Source organism: Dipodomys spectabilis, unplaced genomic scaffold (assembly GCF_019054845.1).
Source record: "Dipodomys spectabilis isolate Male_0828 unplaced genomic scaffold, ASM1905484v1 ptg000373l, whole genome shotgun sequence".
NCBI classification, from domain to species: domain Eukaryota; kingdom Metazoa; phylum Chordata; class Mammalia; order Rodentia; family Heteromyidae; genus Dipodomys; species Dipodomys spectabilis.
In genome coordinates, this window is record NW_024871050.1 from 3,136,581 (window position 1) to 3,160,351 (window position 23,771).

The window sequence follows — 23,771 nt, forward strand, 5'->3', positions numbered from 1 at the left end:
GCCACTAGTGCCTAGCACACAAAGTAGAATTCTTCATTTATTTTGACAAAAGCCTAATTAGGAAAATCAGATCTTTTTTTTTAATACATATTTTTTATTGTAAGGATACTGTACAAAGGGGTTACAGTTACATGAATAAGGTAATGAGTACATTTCCTATCAAGCATTGTTACCCCCTCCTTTGTCTTTCCCCTACCATCACTTCCCTCCCCTCTTCCCCAACTCCTCCCCCCTCCAAATCAGATCATTTTTATATGTATTGGACCCCAAAGTGTCTACCAAAACCAATTTAATTAATTCTATGCAAATTTTAATTTGGAGGTCAAGCATGATAGGAAGAAAAAAGAGGAAAACAAGTAGAAGAATGTCATCCTCTGAATTAATGATTTGGTTTATCCTTGGAAAGGGAATCTACACATTACTTTGGGGAGGCTTAACAAAAACAATATTCCTTGTTTCTTAAATACCAGAGATCCACTGGGAGATTCACCCTAAGACAGTGTTTTTCTTGAATCATTACTCAATAAATTTCAACACAATGGATGCTGTAAAAATAATGTGAGATCTGGAAAGGTTCTTAGCTATTCTGAGATAAATGGCTTATTAATAAGGAAAAGATAACCTGTTCTTTTTCTTAAGTTACAAATTAAACCATCTGGGTTTTCATTTAAGTCCAGGGGTTTATTAATATGGTAAGACATAAAAGAACTGCCCAAGGTAAAAGTCATATTGTCACTGATTCGTTGCAGTTAATGAGTTTGATGAACTAGCACATACTTTCATCCCTCTCTGGGAGGCAGGATGAGAAGATTGTGAGCTGAAGAGGACTTTATGTGTGCGTGTGTGTGTGTGTGTGTGTGTGTGTGTGTGTGTGTGTATGTGTATCTATGTATACATATACATGTATGTATATGTATATGTATATGTATATAGATAATAAACACAAGGCTGAGCAAGAATTAGAAAACCATTTTGGAACTTTATTTAGAAGATCTCTCCCTTTGGCAGGCATAGCTATTAAGGACAATTGAGACCCATTGTTACACTCATTCAGTGTACCTCCTTCTGCCTCTCCTTTAGTAAAGTTGTGTGAATGTGGAGCTGAACAACTCCCTCCATCTATATGTATACAGACATATATATGTATATATGCATATATACATACATACATAAAATATATGTATATACACATAAATATACATACATATAAAAATATATATTACAGTGGGAAAATCTGGGGTAATTTTTGCCTATTTAGAATAATGGAGATTTCATCTGTATAATACCTTACACTGATGCATTGCTGCTTATAGTATAGGTAGAAAGGCAAATGCTTTAGTTTGCTTTGCTTTTGTCTGGCTTGTCTTAATTACTTCACACACACATACATATAATTCTAATTATAGTAAAAACTATTGTCAATATTTAGTTTATACTGTATGTAAATAAAAAACTCTTAATCCTTTATTTGAAAAACAAAATAGCTTCTGCTTGCTCTGTTTGAAAAACACTAAATCCAAAGCCTGCTTCTTTTCTGCTGATATTCTGTATTTTTTTGAAACATTTTTCTAGGCATTTGAGTTTGAAATGATATTTTAGGGATTGAAAATGCTTTTATTTTCTTTCCAAATAATAGAACTAACGCTGAAAAAGTGTTGGAAACACTAGTTGGAATCCCCAATAGTTGTGAAATGTGTACAATCTTGACGTTTAGAGCCACTTATGGAAACTCATGCCACTAAACCTCCAACTCAATTAAACTCAAGTTTGCTAACAACACTGCTGGCTGTGTAACTTCAGTATAAACAGGCAAAGAACTGGTGACAGGCTGCTGGGCAGCACTATAATTTCCATCATTTGAGTTTGGATGCCATCAGCTAAGGTATTTTATTCCAGGAATATCAGATAAATGCCCAAGCTATTGATGAAACACACCATTGGACCATTGTCTGCCATTAGCACCTCAGGAATAAGCAGTTCATTCATTTTGGAACTCCTTAGGACACTTTATAAGGAGAGACCACTGATATTGTATACAGAGCTTAGCCAGAGTACTAAGGGCATCATGACTCTAAGGACCAATCACTGAATTAACAACTGATTACTGCTCTCCTCACCCAGCCTATCTAAACATATAGATGAAGTTGTTCAGCTCCACATTTACACAACTCTACTAAAGGAGAGGCAGAAGGAGGTACACTGAATGAGTATAACAATGGGTCTCAATTGTCCTTAATAGCTATGCCTGCCAAAGGGAGAGATCTTCTAAACAAAGTTCCAAAGTGGTTTTCTAATTCTTGCTCAGCTTTGAGTTTATTATCTTGAGTTGTCTCAGGTGAATAATAGTGCTTGATCAGGGAGCAAAGTCCTGAAGGCTAGATCTGAGACTCACCTAGCTTGATTTGTTCCTAGATTTTTCACTTCTTAAAAATATATTTGTGAATTCATTTTTTCATGACACTGTGCATTGATTTGAGCATGAAATGGCTTCAAATGCCTCAATTTCTTCATCTCTATTAAGCTCTACTTCTCTGATTTACTTTCTCCTTTTTATTTTCTTTCACAGTAGGTCAAAATTCTCCTTTAAAGATTAAGTTCATCTGAGGTTAATGCTGATTTCACTCAGGTCTCCTTTCATTGCTGAAGTAGACAGTTTATCTTCCTCCCCATCCCACCATAAAGAAACTACTGAGTTTTTTACAAAATCCAGATGCTGGGGTAACAACGCTTAACAAGAAATGTACTCATTGCCTTACTCATGTAAGTATAGCCCCTCTGCACAGCATCTTTACAATAAAATAAATTTTAAAAAATCCAGATGCTAGTTCTAAGTTGGGGAAGTCAAATCAAAATATGATCTAGACATCTTTTTCATACTTCATGTTATGGTCAAGTTTCTTGCCCCAGTGTCCCTTTACCAATGTACTCATTGGGAAGAAAAAAAAAAGCCACACCCAGAATGTGCATCCGAACAGAGGTGTAGCTCCTGATTCATGTAGAAATAGGATAAAAACTATTTTACAGAGGTTGGAGAACTATAGACCCAAATTTCCCCTGATTTGTTTTCAGGTTAAATAAGTATTCAATAAGAAATGTATTTAATACAAACAGAAAAAGTAGATCTATAAAGACCCTTCTGTATTCACTATATGCTGTAATTTATTCAACTAGTGTCCCAACTGATGACCATTTCAACTTTTAAAAAATTGATGTGGTAGATGTAGCAGAGAACATAGACCACCCTTCCCCACCCACTCTCTAGAGGGTCTGCTTTATAAGATTAACTTTGGGCTATTATCTTTTTGTGTTTCTTGAGATAGCAGGTATAGTATCTGCAGGCACAGCTTTCCTGAATTGTAAAATCTACATGTTAACCGGTATAATTGAATGTCTTACAATTCATTTAATTGGCAATAATTATAACGCTTCAGGTAGTGAGAGATCAAGCCACAGGCTGATGGAAGTGGAATAGGAGCCACCATTTGGCTGTCCAGCTTGCTCTTTAATCATCAATACTTTCTCATTATTTCAAGGACAGTTGTTACCATTTTGAAAAGCTCATTGCAAGCTGGTGAGTATAAATACAGACTAGAAGACTGATAAATCTCAATATACAAAAGTAAGTCTCAAATACAAGCAATGAAAAAGGGTTCATGTCAAAAAATCAAGAATGAAAGATTATTGTTACTGGTGGTGTGATGGCCCAATTGAAATGAAATGATAAAATTGCGTTGCTACTAATTTATATACAAAACCAAAAAACAGTCTGCCAGGCTTGTTCCTTGGGAAGAGCAGAACTCCAATTTTATGCAGGATAATTCTCTCTTCTTAAGTGCTGCTTCTGTAATTCTAAGGCGATGTGTTCTGCAGTGCAGTGAGCCATAGCAATTATCCCATTTCTCCTGTGGGCTGCAACTAACACTCATTCTCACCTTGCTCCTCACTAAGACTTGCAGCAGACATCAATCATCATTACTGCACAGCCTGTCTGCATTCTTAATTAGGAAATAACATACGGTAGAGCTTAGTGGCAGAGTATGCACTTTAAAAAATATTATGCATTTTGCTTGTTGGTGGAGAGAAGCAACCCCAAATAAATCACACAATAACTTGTATAGCAATGAGCCCAAGATACCACAAGGTCTTAGAGAGTCAAAACCATTTGTCTGATAAAAGTTTCAGAATCGAGTTAAGCATGCCTTGCTGGCCTAAGCAATTTGCAATTAAGCTTTGGAGTGCACGTAAGGATTCTTCCAGGGTTAGCCCTCATAGTTTTATGGTAGGTTTCCAGGTGCATTTACCCTTGGCGCCCTCCCCCCACCCCCATGGTTTCTTCATGCTCTTTTCTGGGCTGTTTATTTGGCATGTGATCCAATTTGTTAGTGCAGGATCCAACACAATGACAGATTATTACTGGGCTGGAAAAACATCATGATCTATGTCTTATTATTGACTTGCTGCTTTGTTGTCTCATTGATGGTCATGATTCATGTTGGCTGTTATTAGGCAATAGAAAATGGTGGAAATTCTTCAACTTCAGGAAAAAAGGGAATTTAAAACTGCTGTGGGAAGGGAAATGTAGCTAACAATTATTGAATACTTCCATCTTCTAGGAAGTTCCTCCTGGATCATTTGCTTGTTTCATCCTCAAAACATACCTCTAAGATATTATTCTCTTTATTTAAAAAGGAAGAAACAGAAGCAATTATACATGTTAATATATAATTATACATATATAATTATATGTTATATATACACAGCTTAGAAGTGATGGATTTAGGATTGGAACAATTTTTTTTTTTTTAAATTTTATTTGAGAACATACTGTACAGAGGGGTTACAATTACATGGTCAGGATAATGCATACATTTCTTACCAAGCATTGCAGCCTCCTCCTTTGTTTACCCTTCACCTCCCTTCCCAGCCTCCCCCCTCCCTCCCACCCAATCATACCACCCCCCCACCGACATTGTAAAGCTGGTTTTGACATGACATTTTGTACTTCTCATTGTTGCAACAGGTCCACCTGAATCCTTAAACGACTTGTTTGTCCCCATTTCCTCCACATGTTATACTGACATCAAATATAGTGAAAGCGGGGGTTACACTGTGGGGGAGGGACATACAAAGCAACAAAGAAATAATCTTATAAATGCGTTAGAAACACATGCATGAAAGAAACAAAAACATTAAAATACATATTTGAGGTTTCGTTTTCCTAACATCACATTATCTGACTTTTTCCGCTTGACTCATACCTATACTAGATATTGCAAATAAGGGAAACCATGGGACCTGTGTTTCTTTGGGCCTGGCTTACTTCACTTAATATAATTTTTTCCAAGCCTTTCCATTTCCTAACAAATGGGGAAATGTCATTCTTTCTGATGGAGGCATAGAATTCCATTGTGTATATATACCACATCTTCTTGATCCATTCACCTACTGAGGGGCATCTGGGTTGGTTCCATGTCTTAGCTATGGTAAATAATGCTGCAATAAACATAGTTGTGCTGGTAGCTTTAGTGTGGCCTTGTTTGTGATCATTTGGGTAAATGCCCAAAAGTGGGATTGCTGGGTCATTGGGGAGCGCTATGTGGAGTCTTTTGAGGAACCTCCATACTGCTTTCCAAAGTGGTTGAACAAGTTTACATTCCCACCAACAATGAAGTAAGGTTCCTTTCTGTCCACATCCCCTCCAGCATCTGTTGTTGTTGGAGTTCTTGATTTTTGCTGTTCCAACTGGAGTGAGGTGATATCTCAATGTTGTTTTGATTTGCATTTCTTTTATGGCTAGGGATGTTGAACATTTCTTCATGTGTCTATTGGCCATCCTTCTTTCTTCTTCAGAGAAGCTTCTCTTTAAGTCTTTCGCCCACTTACTTATTGGGCAGTTGTTTCTTTGAGGATTTGTTGTTGGGTGGTTTAATTTTTTGAGTTCCAAGTATATTTTAGATATGAGACCCTTGTCCGTTGTATGGCTAGTAAAGATCTTCTCCCAGTCCGTGGGCTTTCTATTGATCTTGCTAGCTATGTCATTTGCCCTGCAGAAGCTCTGCAACCTTATACAATCCCATTTGTCCAGCCTTTCTTTGATTTGTTGTGTTTCCGGGTCTCTATTCAGAAAATTTCGGCCTGAGCCAAGGAGACCCAGGGTTTCTCCTATTCCATCCTGTAATGTTTTCAGAGTGTCTGCTTTGACTTCAAGGTCTTTGATCCATTTGGAGTTGATTCTGGTGCAGAGTGATATATAAGGATCTAGCTTTAGTTTTCTACATGTAGTTAACCAGTTTTGCCAGCACCATTTACTGAAGAGGCTGTCTGTCTTCCATTCTATTGTTTTAGCTCCCTTTTCGAAGATTAGATGGCTATAGGTCTGTAGGTTCATTTCTGGGTTTTCAATTCTATTCCATTGGTCCTGAGGTCTGTTCTTATGCCAATACCAAGCTGTTTTGATTACTATGGCTTTATAGTAGAGTTTGAAATTTGGTATTGATATTCCTCCAGCCGTGTTCTTTCCGTTGAGGAGCGTTTTTGCTATTCGGGGTCTTTTATTGTGGAACAATTTTTTATAACTCTTATAATTCTGCTTATTCAAAGAAGTATAGGACCTTACATCTTGACAGAACTCTATATTTTACAAAGCATTTCCTATGGTATCTTCTCCCCATAACTATGTGTGGTACACATTATTATAAGTAAGCTGTGACATGGCATACCTGTGGTCATGGGTTAGGATTGAAGATTTATGAACCAAAGGTCATCACTTTCCCTATGCTACCACTGAAGGACTGGGGTAAACCACATCTTACTTAAAACAGTGCATATTATTCTGCACTAGGTTTCATATTTACCTCTAACTCCATATGTATTATCACATGTACTTGGAGAGACAATTTATGAGAATCACCACATACCTTTCAGCAACATAAGTTTATTGGGCACAGTTTGTGATGGGCACTTTGTCAAAGCCTGAGGCTATGTTACTGAGAAAGTAGACATATTCTCTTGCAGAATATAAACTGCAGGACACAGGGTGTATAATATTTGGAGTTAACACTTATACTAGCCACTTTCTCACTTTGGCAAATGGCTCTGCATTCCCTGGGGTTCAGCAACAATTGAAAACTAATAGCATATAGATGCAGATGCAATAATTTGCATAGAAAATCATTGAAAGCATGAATATAGTATCTGGTATGGATGTCATGTTTCAGTCTCCTTCCTTCTCTCCCTCTTTCCTTTTCTCCCTCCCTCCTTCCTTCCCTCCCTGCCCCTTTCCCTGCCTTCCTTCTTTCCTTCCTCCCTTTCTTCCTTTTTCTCTGTCTGTCTGTCTGTCCTATTTTCTTCCTATTGCTATTCAAATTATACTGAGGACTGAGATGGATTTACAGAAGTTAGGCTCCAGGGAAAACTTCCTTTGGGGTTTAATCACACAACATATACCTCGCTCCACTTTGTCTATTTGCTAGCTATCTGCTCCCGAGGTTCATTTGCTCCACTTGTCAAGTGATAGGGGACAGTTAATAGCTAGTTACATGTAAGTATGTAGTATATGTACATAATAGGTGCTCAGTAATCAGAGGTTACATTATTATTACATGATTATTTAGATTCAGAACATTTCATCAAAGAATGTATGGATTTTGGAATACTGGAGGTGTTTTTCAAGGAATTCTTTTGTGGGTGGGAAAGTGGTATTTATAATAATTCATCACATTTCTAATTACATTGTTTTACTTTAGGACTTTTCTTAAGCATTTTCACAGCTTAATCTGATTGTCTTAGGTAGGTTCCTTATATACTATTAGATCAATTAAGTAGTTGAGAGGCCAAGAAGGATTTTCATTACATAGAACACCTACAAAGTATGTATTTAAGTCATCCAGGGGGCGGAGTCTGCTTCTCTCTGAGTCTGTGGCTTAGCTGTGCTGTATCTGTACTCTGTGATCTCTCTAGATTCTGTTGCCTTACTGTCCTGAAACTCAAGTGGAGCTAAAGTTCCAGTGCCTAAGCACTGAGTGTGGAAAGTGTCTGCAGAGTGTTGGAGGCTCTAATTTAGAAGATTTTAGAAACAATCCTACAGTCCTAAAAGAAAAGTTAAACAATCCTAAGAAATAACTGCAATTTGTGAACTGCTTTTCACCAGCTACCTCACAGCTGTGAAGTGGAGCTGAAGGCTTAGCTGAGTCCAGTCTAGATCAGCCTGCGCTGTCCTGTTTTGGTTCCTACTTAAGTTAATCTTCAGTAGAAGGATAAATTCTTTTTAATCGAGTATTTTCTTTAAAAGATAGTTTACACACTCTTTGACCAAACTTTCAATTTCAGGAGGAATGAGTTGAGGAGACCTAATGATGACTATTCTTACCAATAATATATTATATATTTGACATTTGCTAAGAGAATAGATTAAGTCTTACCATTCACATTAAAAAATAGCAAACATGTAGGTTGATGGATATGTTCATTGATTTTCAATGTATGCAGATATAAAAACATCATATTGTTTACCTAAAATATACACAATTTTTATTTGTCAATTATTTCTGAAAAAGAGAAATTATTTATGAAAAAAATCCTTAAATGATTTTTCTATTTACCTTTTGTAGTTTACTAGGAAACATGATAAGTATGACTGTAAAGTTAATATGCCTAAGTTTCCTTCCTTCCCTGATAAGCTTATACATTTATTCTAATAATGCTTTTATTGTTCAAGTATTTTTAGAGTAGCCTTCAGGGTCTCTGGCCTGTTCTTTGAATAGGGATGTGATTATTTTTTTCTTTTTAAAATTTTTAGTGGCAGGATTGAGGAATCAAGACAATTTGAAGTTAAAACAGAACAAATCTGGTAAATATAAAATTGGACAAAAGCCTTTTATACATATGACAAATGATTTTGGTTTTAAAGAAACAAGTCTAAAAGAAGAATTCTACAATATCCTTAGGCAATGCTAGCACCATTTGAATTACATTATCTTTCAAGGTACTACTTAAAATTTTAACTTCTGATTCATTTTGAAAATTCAGCCTTGTAACTTATTAATGACAGTTCACGCTAATGTGATCTGACTGAAAGAAATTCCAAGCACGTAGGCACTAATTCTCAACAATCGACCTCTATTTTTATTCAAGGGCTTAGTATGAAGCCAAGCATTTGAATAACTTGTAGATGATGATGATGCATGGCTTTGATGTTGATAAAGTTGATATGTAAGGAGACTTGGAAAGACATTAGTGTCGGTGTACTGATTGTTTCGGGATTGCTAGCATTGCCGAAGAAAGAAAGAATAGATTATTACAAACTGACTGGATTAGAAAAAAAATGTTTTGCTCTTTTTCATGGCAATTGAAAAACATATGCTTCATGCTTATTTCTGACATGGCTTATGGAAACTGTTATGAATTCATATTTATTAAAGAGCAATCACTGACAGTGGAGTGGCTTGTCATAGAGCAGATACAGAAATAAAATCACCAGAGGTCAAGCAAATCCTATCTGCAAAGGCAGAGCTTAAAGATGATCCTGACAAGCACCAAGGACTTTCAATCCACCTTTGTAACTTTGCAAATATTTTTACTTTTATTCTAAAGGATATTAATAGATTGCTATCCTTATGCCAACTTGGCATATGCTCTAAATATATAAGAAAAAAACTTCTCTTTGGCACTAAGGGAGTTTACATGTTTAGCAGAAGAAATCAAGATAGGCAGAAATAAGCACCATTACAGCAAAATGTGAAGTAAAAAGCAATGATGATTATATGAGAGGTACAGAGAAAGCACATGGTTGGTCAGAAGAAAAGACAGCCAGGGAATTTGACATTTGAACTGAGATTTGAGAGCGTGAGAGATCAGTGAACTGGCACATGTAATTTCATATCAAATATGTGGAAGCAAAGATACATGAAGGGGAAGAGTGAGTTGTTCAGTTGTCTGGAATGTGGTAGTGTGAAGGAGGAGGGTTTGGAGAAAGGTAAGCACAGTAGATGAGACTGAGATGGTTGGAAGTGAGGAGGAGTAAACAGATGAGTGGTATCATTTGAACTTTGCGTCATTAAAAAACAATCTGGCAGCATAGTTTCAGGGACAGACAAATTTTAGCTAATGTTGACCAGCATGAGATGTTGTCAGCCATTAAATGTGAATCAAACTTGATTTGTAAATGCATGTTTAATTCTGTCCTTTTAGCATTCTAGATTGCCTTAGCAAATCAAACTTTTCACAGATGAATGGTGTTGATATGTATGGGTTAGCTTTATACTGTCCATTACATAAAAGGAAAAACAAACAAACAAACAAATCCATTGAGGTGGATGAAGTGCTCTTCAAAGTACCTTATTCGCCTGTTTATAGACCATTTAGTAAGAAGAGATCAATGAGATAATTTGTTCACGTTTTCTTAAACGTGCCCATGGCAGAGTACAGGTTGGTGCAAGCTTCTTTTCAGTGCTCCAGGCTACAATAAACCCAACATCTGCTCTTTTCCTACTGGTAAATACGAAGTTATGCATCTGGAATTGGGATTCAGGCCAGGGAATGAGAAAGCCTGACTATGTTACCTTCTAGTACTATGCTTATTCTATTATCAAACAACAGCAGACAAACAAACTCTAAACCTAAAATTTGTTCTTAATTAATTCCAATGCACACCAAACCAGATCTGGTGAAGCAATCAGCAAAAACAGGAGCGTGGGCACCATTACCATGCTGAGTCACTGTTAGAGGTGTGTGTGCTCTCACTGAATTAGAGTTGCAATGTTTTGATGTAGCTTTTAACAATGCAGAACTCTCATAACCCAGTGTGGGAGTAGCAACAGGACAAGGAAATTATGGGGAACTGGAGACGGGATTCCACTACTACACCATTGAGGAAGCAAACCAAGCTTTAACAAGAGACATGCATTTGGTTCCCCACATAGTTCAACATCCTTTCCAAATATAGATTTTTTTTCATGTGGTACCAATGACTGAAAATGTGAGCCACACGCATAATAAATTCCATACAGTAAGAACTCTGCATGTGATGGTGTCACTTAGAATGTTTCTTTGGTGGTTTTCCTCAGAGTACTAAGATTAAGTGTAATCTTAGCTCAGTGTGGTTACTGTAGATGACAAAGGGCAGTTGAAGATAAAGATAAAATATATTCAAGGATAATAACATATACTTTTTCAACTAAATATTCTTACTATGCATCAGTTGCTGTGCTAGACCTGCAGAGTAGACCAAATTGAGCAAGGGACTAGCTTTCTCTCAAGGGTTTAGATCGAGTAAGGAACATATCATATCTGTGTAACTGACTAAATTACAAGGAGGTTGTGTTACATGCCATTACTTGCGTTTAGAAGTAATATGTTATGGTAGCTTGAGACAGAATGCCTAGGAAAAGTAAAATGGCAGGATTAGGTGTGAGTCTTTAAGAATCTGGGTTCTTGGGGCTGGGAAGGTGGCTCAGTGCTAGAGTGCTTGCCTTGCATTCATGAGGCCCTGGGTTCGATTCCTCAGCACCACATAAGCAGAAAAAGCCAGAAGTGGTGCTGTGGCTCAAGTGGTAGAGCACTAGCCTTGAGCTGAAGAACTGAGGGACAGTGCTCAGGCCCAGAGTTCAGGCCCCACACCTGGCAAAAAAAAAAAAAAAAAGAAAGAATCTGGGTTCTGGGAAGATAATGGACCCATTCATGAAAATAATGGAAGTCAGGGGGAAAGGTAGGTTTGCCTGGGAATGTGTTGAGAAACAACACAGGATGGCTGTGATATCTCACAGGAAAATGGAAACCTATCTAGAGACAACAGTTGATGAATTCTGAGACATGCAGGCAGGTGTACTAACAGAAATTATGGAGAGGGTAAGATCACCAAGTTGAAATAATCAACTTTTAGGGACAGCGCAACTTTAAGAGAGGAGAAAGTAGAGGGAGGGATGTTATGTCCCTGAAGGAATGACCTTGAGAAGTAGGAGAAATCGGTAAGTGCCCCTTATGGCATTTAAGTTTAGGAGGAAGTTAAGCAAAGTTAAGTAAATAATCTTTGAGAAGTCAAAGATTATTCAGATAGAAAAAGAAAATGTGACTTAATGATTAGAAGGAGACCGATAAGAAAGTGTCTTCAATACGATGTAAAATCCAGATTATTTAAAATTGCTGATGTTTATATATGAATGACATAATGACAATAACTATTAAGTTAGATCAACTAGTCTGTCCTATAATGTCAGGGAAATAACACAATAGGCAAGAGAATGCCATTTGGAGAAGCTATCTGGGACTTTCAGACTCATGCTGATGTAAACCCTTCCTTGAGATAATGAAGTGGCTGTTTTTCACACTTATTATTCACCCTTGTTAATACCACAAATAGAAACTATCTATCACTGGGCACAGAAGTGGGTAATGTCTGGACTTAGTCCTGGATAATAGCAGAGAAATTTCCACTTCAAAGGGCTTAGTGTGTAAAGCCACTTCAGTCATTGATTTTTCACTGTCTTGGAGTGCTAACTTGCTCTTCTTGATTTGTCTATTTCTCTTTGGACCCTAAATTTTTTCTTCAGTGGTATTTTGAGTGGTTGAGAGTGGATTTATGGTTATAAGACTACATAGCAAACTCCCCTTTGGCTTCTTTAGGAGGATTAACATCTGATAATTATGCTAACAAGATAGTGCTGAAATGACAAAACCTGTTTACATATATAATTTCATTTGGCCTCAAAGGTATTGGATAAGCAGAGATCTTTTGGAAGGGAATAAAGATGTGATTTATTTGAGTTTTGCCAGCATTATCTTTTTATTAGCTTATTTTTCCCTTCTGGTTAAATTAAAGATCTATAGATAGACAATATTTCTACACCATCTTATTGTTCTTTGTGTGTGTGTGTGCATGCACGTGCGTGTGTGCGCGCCAGTCTTAGGGCTTGAACTCAGGATCTAGGGACTATCCCTGAACTTCTGTGCTCAAGGTTAGTGCTCTACCATTTGAGCCACAGCTCCACTTTCAGCTTTTTGGTGGTTGACTAGAGATAAGAATCACCAGGACTTTCTGCCCAGGCTTTGAACCACAATCCTTGGATTGAGGTTGAGATCTCATGAGTAGTTGAGGATTTTAGGTGTGCACCATTGGCACCTGGCTTTTGTCCTTAAAACACCCAGTGTGTGTGTGTGTGTGTGTGTGTGTGTGTGTGTGTGTATTAAGGGGGACTGGACAGTTCTCAGGTAGAGCTTCAAATTAAGTCACTGTTAGTTGTTATCTAATGGCGGGCAAGCTGGGCTGCAGTTATTTTGCATAAGTAAGACTCCATAAGGTGTTGAAAATCAAGACTAGCTTTCATGTGAAGCCATAAGAATATTCAGGAATGTATGATGATAACTTATCTTTCATATTCTTTTAGTGACCAATGGTACATTTTCTTTCTTTTTTTTAAAAAAATTCTTTATTGTGATTAAGTGGTTACATAATTTCCCAAATTTCACAGTATTGTGGGGTAGTGATGCTTAGTTAAAGTCACAAACACATTCTAACTTTCATGGGGCAAATTGTCTATCATGGTCTATAACATTTATGAGTTCTATGAGCTTTGCAATACAGTTATTTCTTCCACATTGGGTGATATGTACATTTCTTTTTTTTTTTTTATTGTAAAGATACTATACAGAACATTGTTACCCCCTCCATTGTTTTCCCCCTACCATCCCCTCCCTCCCTCCCTTCCCCGAGGTTCTTTTTTTTTTTTTTTTTTTTGATTGTGATTAATTGATTACATAATTTCAAAGTCACAAGTTCATTCTAACTTTCCTGGAGCAAATTGTCTATCACAGTCTGTAATATATAACAGTGTTCACACGTTATATACCATATTTGTGATCAGCAGCATGGGGATATTTAGTAGTGGTTCGACCAGATGAGCGGGAGTTCTTTGTTTCTTAAGTCCTGTTAGTTTTGTCATATCACCTAACATTTTGGATTTAGCATCCACTTATCAGGGAGACCATGTACCGTTTGTCTCTTCGTTCTTGGCTTACCTCGCTCAACATGATTCCTTCTAGCTCCATCCATTTCCCTGCAAATGCCATTATTTTGTCCTTTCTAATGGCTGCATAATATTCCATTGTGTATAGATACCACAATTTTTGGATCCATTCATCTGTGGTGGGGCATCTAGGTTGTTTCCATATCCTAGCTATTGCGAACAGTGCTGCAATAAACATGGAGGTGCACGTGTCCTTGTATATTGGTTCCTGTTGTTCAGGGTAGATGCCTAGAAGTGGTATGACTGGGTCGTAAGGGAGGTTAATCTTTAGCTTTCTAAGGACCCTCCAGACTGCTTTCCAAAGTGGTTGTACATTTCTTTTGTTTTGCATAGCATCAGCTGTTCCCTCTTTCCCACTTGTTCTCTCCCTCCCATTGCTGCCATTGAGTTGCTTAGTTCATTTTGGTCAATGTCCAGTGCAGCTGATGGGTCCCGCTGTTGTATGTTTTTCCCTGATTCCCTCTAGTTCTGTGTTGTCCTCCTGGTTTCCCTCCGGTGTGCACATATATACCATATATGTGATCAGCAGCATGGGGTTATTTAGTAGTGATTCGACCAGATGAGTGGAAGTCCTTTGTTTCTTAAGTCTGGTTAATTTTGTCTTATCACCTTACCTTTTGGATTTAACATCCACTTATCAGGGAGACCATGTGCCGTTTGTCTCTTTGCTCTTGGCTTACCTCGCTTGACATGACTTCTTCTAGCTCCATCCATTTCCCTGCAAATGCCATTATTTTGTCCTTTCTAATGGCTGCATAATATTCCATAGTGTATAGATACCACAATATTTGGATCCATTCATCTGTGGTGGGACATCTGGGTTGTTTCCATATCCTGGCTATTGTGAACAGTGCTGCAGTAAACATGGAGGTGCATGTGTCCTTGTATACTGGTTGCTGTTGTTCAGGATAGATGCCTAGAAGTGGTATGACTGGGTCATATGGGAGGTCAATATTTAGCTTTCTGAGGACCCTCCAGACTGCTTTCCAAAGTGATTGTATTAGTGTACATTCCTACCAACAGTAAGAAGGTTCCTCTTTCTCCGAATCTCCTCCAGCATTTGTCGTTGGCAGAATTTAGGATGTGAGCCATTCTGACTGGGGTAAGGTGATATCTCAGCGTTGTCTTTATTTGCATTTCCTTTACAACCAGGGATGGTGAACATTTCCTCATGTGTTTCTTTGCCATTTTTATCTCTTCTTCTGAGAAGTCTCTTTAGTTCTCTTGCCCATTTAGTAATTAGTTTGTTAGGTTTGGGAGGGATTAGTTTCTTGAGTTTTCTGTATATAGTGGATATTAGCCCCTTGTCTGATATATTGCTGGTAAATATTTTTTTCCCAGTTAGTTGGTTGTCTTTCTAGCTTGGTTGCTATAGCTTTAGCTGTGCAGAAACTTTTTATTTTAAGGTAGTCCCATTTGTCGAGTCTCTCCCCAATTTGTTGTGACCCTGGGACTTTGTTCAGGAAGTTCCTGCCTGTGCCTATAAGTTCAAGTGTCTCTCCTACTCTGTCCTGCAGTAGTTTCAGAGATTCAGGTTTAATGTTAAGGTCTTTAATCCATTTTGAGTTGATGTTGGTGCATGGTGATAGGCTGGGGTCCACTTTTAGTTTTCTGCATGTGGCCTCCCAGTTTTCCCAGCACCAGTAGTTGAAGAGGTTGTGTTTCTTCCACTGAATGTCTTTGGCTCCTTTGTTAAATATCAGCTGACTGTAGGCATGTGGATTATTTCTGGATCTTCTATTCTATTCCATTGGTCTTCAGGTCTGTTTTTGTGCCAGTACCATGCTGTCTTTGTTATTATGGCTCTATAGTAGAGCTTGAAATCTGGCATCAAGATCCCTCCATGTTGTCTTTTTTGCCTAGAATTGTTTTGGCTATTCTAGGTCTTTTGTTGTTCCATATGAATTTTTGGACTGTTGTCTATATTTCAGAAATGTAGGCCATTGGGATTTTAATAGGAATTGCATTGAATTTGTATATTAATTTTGGCAGTATTGCCATTTTCACTATATTGTCTGCCTATCCAAGAGCATGGAAGGTCTTTCCATTTCCTGGTGTCTTCTGTAATTTCTTTAAGTTTTTATAGTTTTCGTTAAATAGTTCTTTTACATCTTTGGTTAGGTTAATTCCTTAATATTTTATTTTTTGGGGGGTTATTGTGAATGGGGTTGCTTCCTTTATTTCCCTCTCTGCTTGTACATTGTCAGTGTTCAGGAAGGCGACTGATTTTTGTGGGTTGATTTTGTATCCTGCTAAATTGCTGAAGTGATTTATAATTTCTAAGAGTTTGGGGGTGGAGTTTTTGGGATCGTGAAGGTATAGTATCATGTCATCTGCAAGAAGGGATAGTTTAACTTCTTTCTCTATGTGGATCCCTTTAATGTCTTTTTCTTGACTTATTGCCCTGGCTAAGGGTTCCAGGACTATATTGAAGAGGAGTGGAGACAGTGAGTATCCTTGCCTTATTCCTGCTTTTAGGAGAATTGGTTGTAGTTTTTCCCCATTAAGTATAATATTGGCTATTGGTCTGTCATAAATGGCTTTTATTGTTTTAAGGAATGTTACTTCTATTCTTATTTTCTCCAGAGCTTTTAACATGAATGAATGTTGTATCTTATCAAAAGCCTTTTCTGCATCAGTAGAAATAATCATGTGGTTTTTGACCTTGGATCTGTTGATGTGTTGGATTACATTTATTGATTTACGTATGTTAAACCATCCCTGCATCTCTGGGATGAAGCCTACTTGGTCATAGTATATGATTTTTTAATGTGTTTCTGGGTTCTGTTAGCTAGAATTTTGTTAAGGATCTTTGCATCTGTGTTAATCAAGGAGATTGGTCTGTAGTTCTCTTTTTTTGTTGGGTCTTTGCCTGGTTTGGGGATGAGTATGATATTGGCATCATAGAATGAGTTTGGGATAGCTTCCTCCTTTTCTACTTCTCTGAAGAGCTTGAGGAATATGGGTGTTCATTCTTCTTTAAAGGTCTTATAGAATTCCATTGTGAATCCATCTGGTCCTGGGCTTTTCCTTGCTGGAAGACTTCTGATTGCTTCCTGTATCTCGTTGTAAGATATTGATTTACTTCTTCTTTGCTCAGTTAGGGCAACTTGTATTTCTCTAAAAATGCATCCATTTTTGCTAGGTTTTCTTTCTTTAGAGAGTATAACTTTTGAAAATAGTTCTTTATAATTGTTTGGATATCTTGGATATCTTGATTTTTCCTGTGGCATCCTTGATCTTGTTAATTTGGGTTTCCTCTCTTCTTTTCTTAATTAATTTTGCCAAAGGTCTATCAATTTTATTTATTTTTTCAAAGAACCAGCTTTTTGTTTTATTAATTTTATTTATAATTTTCCTACTCTCTATCTCATTAATTTCTGCTTTTAATTTGATTATCTGGCTCCATCTAGTAATTTTGGGTTCCGTTTTTTCATGTTTTCTAGCTGTTTTAATTACAACATGAGATTATTTACTTGGTCTGTCTCTGTTTTCTTGATGTGGGCACTGAGGGCCATAAATTTGCCCCTCAGGACTGCTTTTGCTGTGTCCCACAAGTTTCTTTGTGATGTGTCTTAATTTTCATTGAATTGTAGGAACTTTTTAATTTCTTCTCTAATTTCTTCTGTTACCCAGGTGTTGCTTAGAAATGTGCTGTTCAATTTTCATGTATTTGAGTAATATCTGCGGTATGCTTTATTATTGAGAACTAGCTTGATTCCACTGTGGTCAGATAGGATACAGGGGATTATGTCAATCCCCTTGTATTTGCTTAAGTTCCTTTTCTTCAGGTTGTGTTCCTCCTCTTAGTATTCTTTGTAATGCTGGCTTATTCTTAATGAATTCATTTAGTTTTTCTTTACTATTAAAAATTTTCAATTCTCCATCGAATGTGAATATTAGCTTTGCCGGGTATATCAGTCTGGACTGGCAGTTATTGGTTCTCAGGGCTCGGATGGTACTTCCCCAGGCCTTTCTTGCATTCAGTGTCTGTGTGGAGAGATCTGCAGTGATTCTAATTTTTTTCCTGTTGTAATATAGTTCCTTCTTCATTTTTGCTGCATGCAAGATTGTTTCCTTATTATTCAGATGTATCATTTTTACTATAATGTGCCTAGAAGTGTTTCTCCTGGAATCCTCTTTGTTAGGTGTTCTATATGCTTCTGTTATGTAGGTAAGATGTTCTCTTTTACGATTGGGAAAATTTTCATTGATAATCTTGTTGAGTAGGTGTTGCATTCCCTTGCTTTGATATTCCTCGCCTTCGTCCACTCCAATTATATGAAGGTTAAATTTCTTGGCACTATCCACTTGCTCTTGGATTTAACTTTGGCATAATTTAAGTGATTTTTCCATATCTGTGACTTTTTGGTCCAGTTGGTGTATTATGTCTTCTGTATCTGACACTCTAAATTCCATTTTGTTCACTCTGTTAACTATGGCTTCCATTGTGGTTTGCATGGAGGAAATGGACTCATTTATGGATTTGATGTTGGTTCTCAAAGTACTAATCTCACCTCTTAGTGAGGTGTGTACTGCCTCTATTTTTGTACTAATCTCACCTCTTAGTTAGGTGTGTACTGCCTCTATTTTTGCGTGCACCTCCTGTTTGAGACCCTGCATCTCTATTGATAGTTCATCCCTGTGTTCTTTAAATTTCTGATCTATTTCTCGCTTTAATTCTTGAGTCATTGCCTCCAGCATCTCTTGGATGTAGCTTTTGTCTTCCATTCCTGCTTTGCTCCCACTGGAGCTCTCCCTTGGGTGGCTACTGGCTTTTGGGGGTAGCTTGCTATCCTGGGTGTTGATAAACCTTGTAATTTTTCTCTGTGATTTTCGCATGGGGATTCAGGGATTATTGGAGACTAATCTGAAATTTTGTTTTGGTCAATAGGTGTCTGTCTTTGCTTGGTTGCTGTTTCTGGGCTGGCAGAAAGAATCTGTTTCTGGTCTCGGTTCTGTTGGGGGCCGACCTCCAGCTGCTGGTCTGACCCATGTAGGGCTCTTGGTTCTCTGCTATAGATCACTGGCAGTTCCCGCCTTTAGAAGGACTGAGTGGCCTAGACTGCTTCTGTTTATTCTTACAGGTGCTCTTGGCGAGATCGGATGTGCTGGATATACACTCCCAGTTGCTGGAGTCTGCTATGGGCTCCTGATTTTTTTTTTTTTTTTACTGGTTGTGGGACTGAACTCTGGGCCTGGGCGCTGTCCTTCAGCTCTTCAGCTCAAGGCTGCCGCCCTACCATTTGAGCCACAGTGCCACTTCTGGCCTTTTTTGCTTATGTGGTGCTCAGGAATCAGATTCAGGGCCTCATTCACATAAGGCAAGCACTGTACCGCTGAGCCACCTTACCAGCCTAAGCTCCTGACTATTATCAGGTGCTGGCAGCCTGAGTTGTCCAATTGCAGGCCTGGGATATATGGGTCACGTTCTGGTGGGATTTGGACTTCTGGTTCTCTTGCCCTGGACACCCACGTCTTTTGCTGTCATAGGAGTGATTCCCAGGGGGTTCAGTTCTCTGTTTTGCAATGGTACATTTTCAAAAAATCAAAATACCTGAAGACTGGAAAATCATGTGATGTACAGTAAGTTGATTTAATTCTTATTCAAGAAAGAATCTATTAAAAATATTCAATCTTAGTTTCTGTGGAATTAGTTTTTTTTCCATTCTGAAAGCAGTTATATGAGCACTGTCTGGAATTAAATAAGGGGAACAAGCTCACAACCCAGAGAGAACATTATGTCTGTATGTTTGCTATTAAAATGTTGATCAGCTAGAGCCATTCAAAAGGGTTTTCCTGGAAAACCAACTCACAAGACAAACCCTAAGTTTGTAAGATAAGATACATTATGTTACCTGCTTATTCCTATAGAACCCAATGGTTTCCTCAGTAAGGTGCATTCCTAACTCATCTAACTCATATCTATCATAACTAAATATCTATTGGGCTTCAGTTTTATCATAACATACATATCTTAAATAATTTCAACGACCTTGCCTGGAATTAAAAAATACTTTCCTTGGTATAAAACTTAAAGGTGAAGAGAAGCAAGATGCTTCCAAAGGGCTCCTCCTTTTTCATGGTACACATAGGGTGAAGCTAGAACTTTCCATGGTCGTTACTTTACCTTGGATCATTAACCATCAGAATCTCCGGAAGGCATCTGAACACCCATTTTCTTTAGTTACCACTGTAAGCTCTTCATAGTAGAAATATATGGGAAATCTATATTTGGAAAGTTGTCTGGGGGAGAGGAAAGCACACTGATGGTAGAACACAGATGTGGACCCAATGAGCTGGTGGAAATGTGATTATGTTGGCTGTGATGATGGTTGCTAGACATGTCTTTGAGACACTGTTCTCAGAAAGTTGGATATATTTTTTGTCTGGTAGTATTAGGAGTACTGGTGGAAGGGATTATCTATTCTGTGCTGATATGAATGTCACAGCATCTGAAGAGTTCATGACTTTGGCTGTCTCCACTGTTGGCTGATGAAGAGTGCTTGCAGGGACCAGTTCTACTGGGGATTGTCTGTGCCAGTCTGCACAAGCCTCTGCTCTGAATCAGCACTTGTAAGGTTCCATGGGCAGAAAGGAACTGGTATTTCTGGTTCTTACCAACTCTTGGACCCAGTTGGAAGGGTGTGACTAAAAGACTGTAAAAGCAACCTCAAATGCTTTCTGGGAGGACGCAGCAGGGATTATAAATAAACAGAAAACAAAACTGACTTTAGCTGAAATTTTTGGCTTTGGTTTGATGTGGAAGATATGCTTAATGTAGCCTGAAAAAAAAGACTTTGGGGGGGGGGGTCCTATGAAATTACAAAGAAATTGCAAGCACTATTCAACCTTACCTAAAAGAAACATGTATTGGAGATCCATAATAATCATGTGACGTGAAAAAGTATTACATACACTGCAAGTGAGAGTATAACATGATAGTGAGTAGAGCTGAGTATGTTGGTATACACTTGTGATCTAGCCCTTGGGAGACTGAGGCAGGAGGATCTTGAGTTTTGAGGCTAGTATGGATTTTGTTGGCTCTTTCACAAACAAAGAAACCCGAAAAGTGAATGGAGATAGGTAATGGATATTTTAAAAAAATATAAAAAAAACTCCGCCAATAATGGCCATCAGAGTACTAAATACCCATGGCATATGCTTCCGAATTCTCTTTGTAATGATAAAAAAAAATCTCATATTGATTATAAAATCAAGCTTTATCTCTGCCTTTTAAAACTTAAAATTCTCTTTTTTAAAAAAATACTCAAGGGTTGAATATGTAGCTCATGTGGTAGAGCACCAGCCAATGAGTGAAAGCAAGTTTGAGTCACACTTGATACCAAGTTTGAGTCACAGTCCAGGACCAACAGACACACACACACACACACACACACACACACACACACACACCAGTCTTATCATTCCTACACCTATAATCCTAGCTTCTCAGGAGGCTGAGAACTGAGAATTGAGGTTTGAAGCCAACCCAGGCAGGAAAGTCTATGAGACTCTTAAGTCCAATTAGCCACCAAAAAAGCTGGAAGTGAAGCTGTTGACTCACATGATAAAACACTAGACAGAAAAGCTCAGGGATAGCACCCAGACCCTGAATTTTAACCCCAGGACCAGCACACACACAGAAGAATTAGGAATATCTAAGGCAAATACATTTTTTACATTTTACATTCATTGAAACTATATATACAAAGACGCATGTATTTGTGTATTGGGGTTTTTTGGAATGGTAAACAATTTGGCAGCCTGGGGCCTGCCTGAATGTATTGCTGTTTATCCTCCAGACTGATTGAGCAGAGGTTAGCACCCTGATTCCAGGGATTAGAGACACAAATGCTGAACTGTGGGGACAAGGAGTGCTTTCTGGAGGCATGTGCAGCTGCCCCAAGCCCATGCCAGCACATTAGCCAGTCATAGCAGAGCTGACGTCCACTCTGCCTTTCCTTTCAGGGCAAAGAGGAGCAGATGCTGCCAAAGGCCCTTCTCTCATTTTTCATTGTACACATTGAAGGGTAGAGCCAGAAATTCTCATGATCATTCCTTTCTTATGGGTCATTGGCCATCAGGATCTTGGGTAATTGCAAATTAACCCCTGTAAAGCATCTAAATACTTAATTTTAGCTCTTAAAAGCTTTTCAAGATTGCCATTCTACCCTCTCTGCCCTTGCCTTGCCTCTTTAAATAGCACTGGAACATGGGTAATTTAAGTAGGTGATTTTTTTTGTTTGCATGCTGTATATATATATATATATATATATATATATATATATATATATGCTGTATATATATATGTATATATATATGTATATATATATATCTATTTCTAGAGCAGGTTCTATATCAATAAGTATTGAACATTGGTTTGCTAGCTTCAATACATTTCACACTGCTGTTTTAATTGGCCTAGTCATTTCAAAATTGAACAGGATGCTGACACTTGGCGAAGTAGGACAGGAGTAGGGCCGTTCAGAGCCACATAGCTTTACTCAAATCATGTAAGTCCATGCCTATATCCGATCTTTAAACACATTTCCTTTTCCTGAGTTTCACAAAGTTCATGACTAACCTGCTTATCATTCAGTTGCTTTGTTTTTGCTGAATTTCAGTCTTGGGTCTGTAAATATCCATATGTGTGTGTGTGTATGCACGCGTGCGTGTACACACATACATGCACATACATACAAACATACACACATGTATTTTGTCAGTCGTGAGGCTTGAACTTGGGGCCTGTACCTCTTTGTGGTCTCTAAGCCTCTTTGTGCTCAAGTCTAGTGCACTACCTCTGGAACCTCAGTGCCACTTCCAGTTTTTGAGTGGTTAATTGGCGATAAGAGTCTCATAGTGAGTTTTCTGCAGGGCCTGGCTTCAAACCTTGATCCCCAGACCTCAGACTTGTGAGTATCTAGAATTACAAGTGTAAGCCATTGGCACTTGGCTCATATATATATATATATATATATATATATTTTTTTTTTTTTTTAATTGGTTGTGGGGCTTGAACTCTGGGTCTGGGTGTTGTCCTTCAGCTCTTCAGCTCAAGGCAAGAGCTCTACCACTTGGGTTTTCTGGTGGTTTGTTGGAGATAAGAGTCTCATGGACTTCTGCCAGGGCTGGCTTTGAACTATGATCCTCAGATCTTAGCCTCCTGAGTAGCTAGGATTACAGGTGTGAGCCACCAGTGCCTGGCTTTCATAGATACGTTTTTTTAAAACACTAGCATGTATTATTGTTTTCCTCAAAGAATCTGTGTACTAATACACTCAAAGTACCTTATTAATAATGTAATAGTCTTTATTTCTAATTAGACAGCTAGATTGATTCAGTAATGAAAGTCAAGGACAGGGAAACAACACACCAATGTCTTTCTCTGGTCATGCTGAAGCCCATTGCAAAGGAAGATCGGCAAATCTTCCTTCTTCTGGGTAGAATCATAGAAAAATAAGGAGAATTTCTAAGTTGGTCCAGAAGGGATTATCTAGGTGAAAGTTTTAAACATAGCCATTTTTAAAAGTAATTATGATTTAAAAAAAATGGTGACTTCAGAAAAACAATGACATCTTTATGGCTTCTGATAGGACACTTGATGTGTTTCCCAGCTTGTGCTTTTCCCATTTGAAAAACTCTGAGTCTCTTGGCTGCACAGCCTCCTCCCTGAATTTCAGAAGTGCTAGAATAACAAGCAATGTCTGGCAGGGTGATTTTCCACATTTGCCCTGTTTAAAGGAAGAA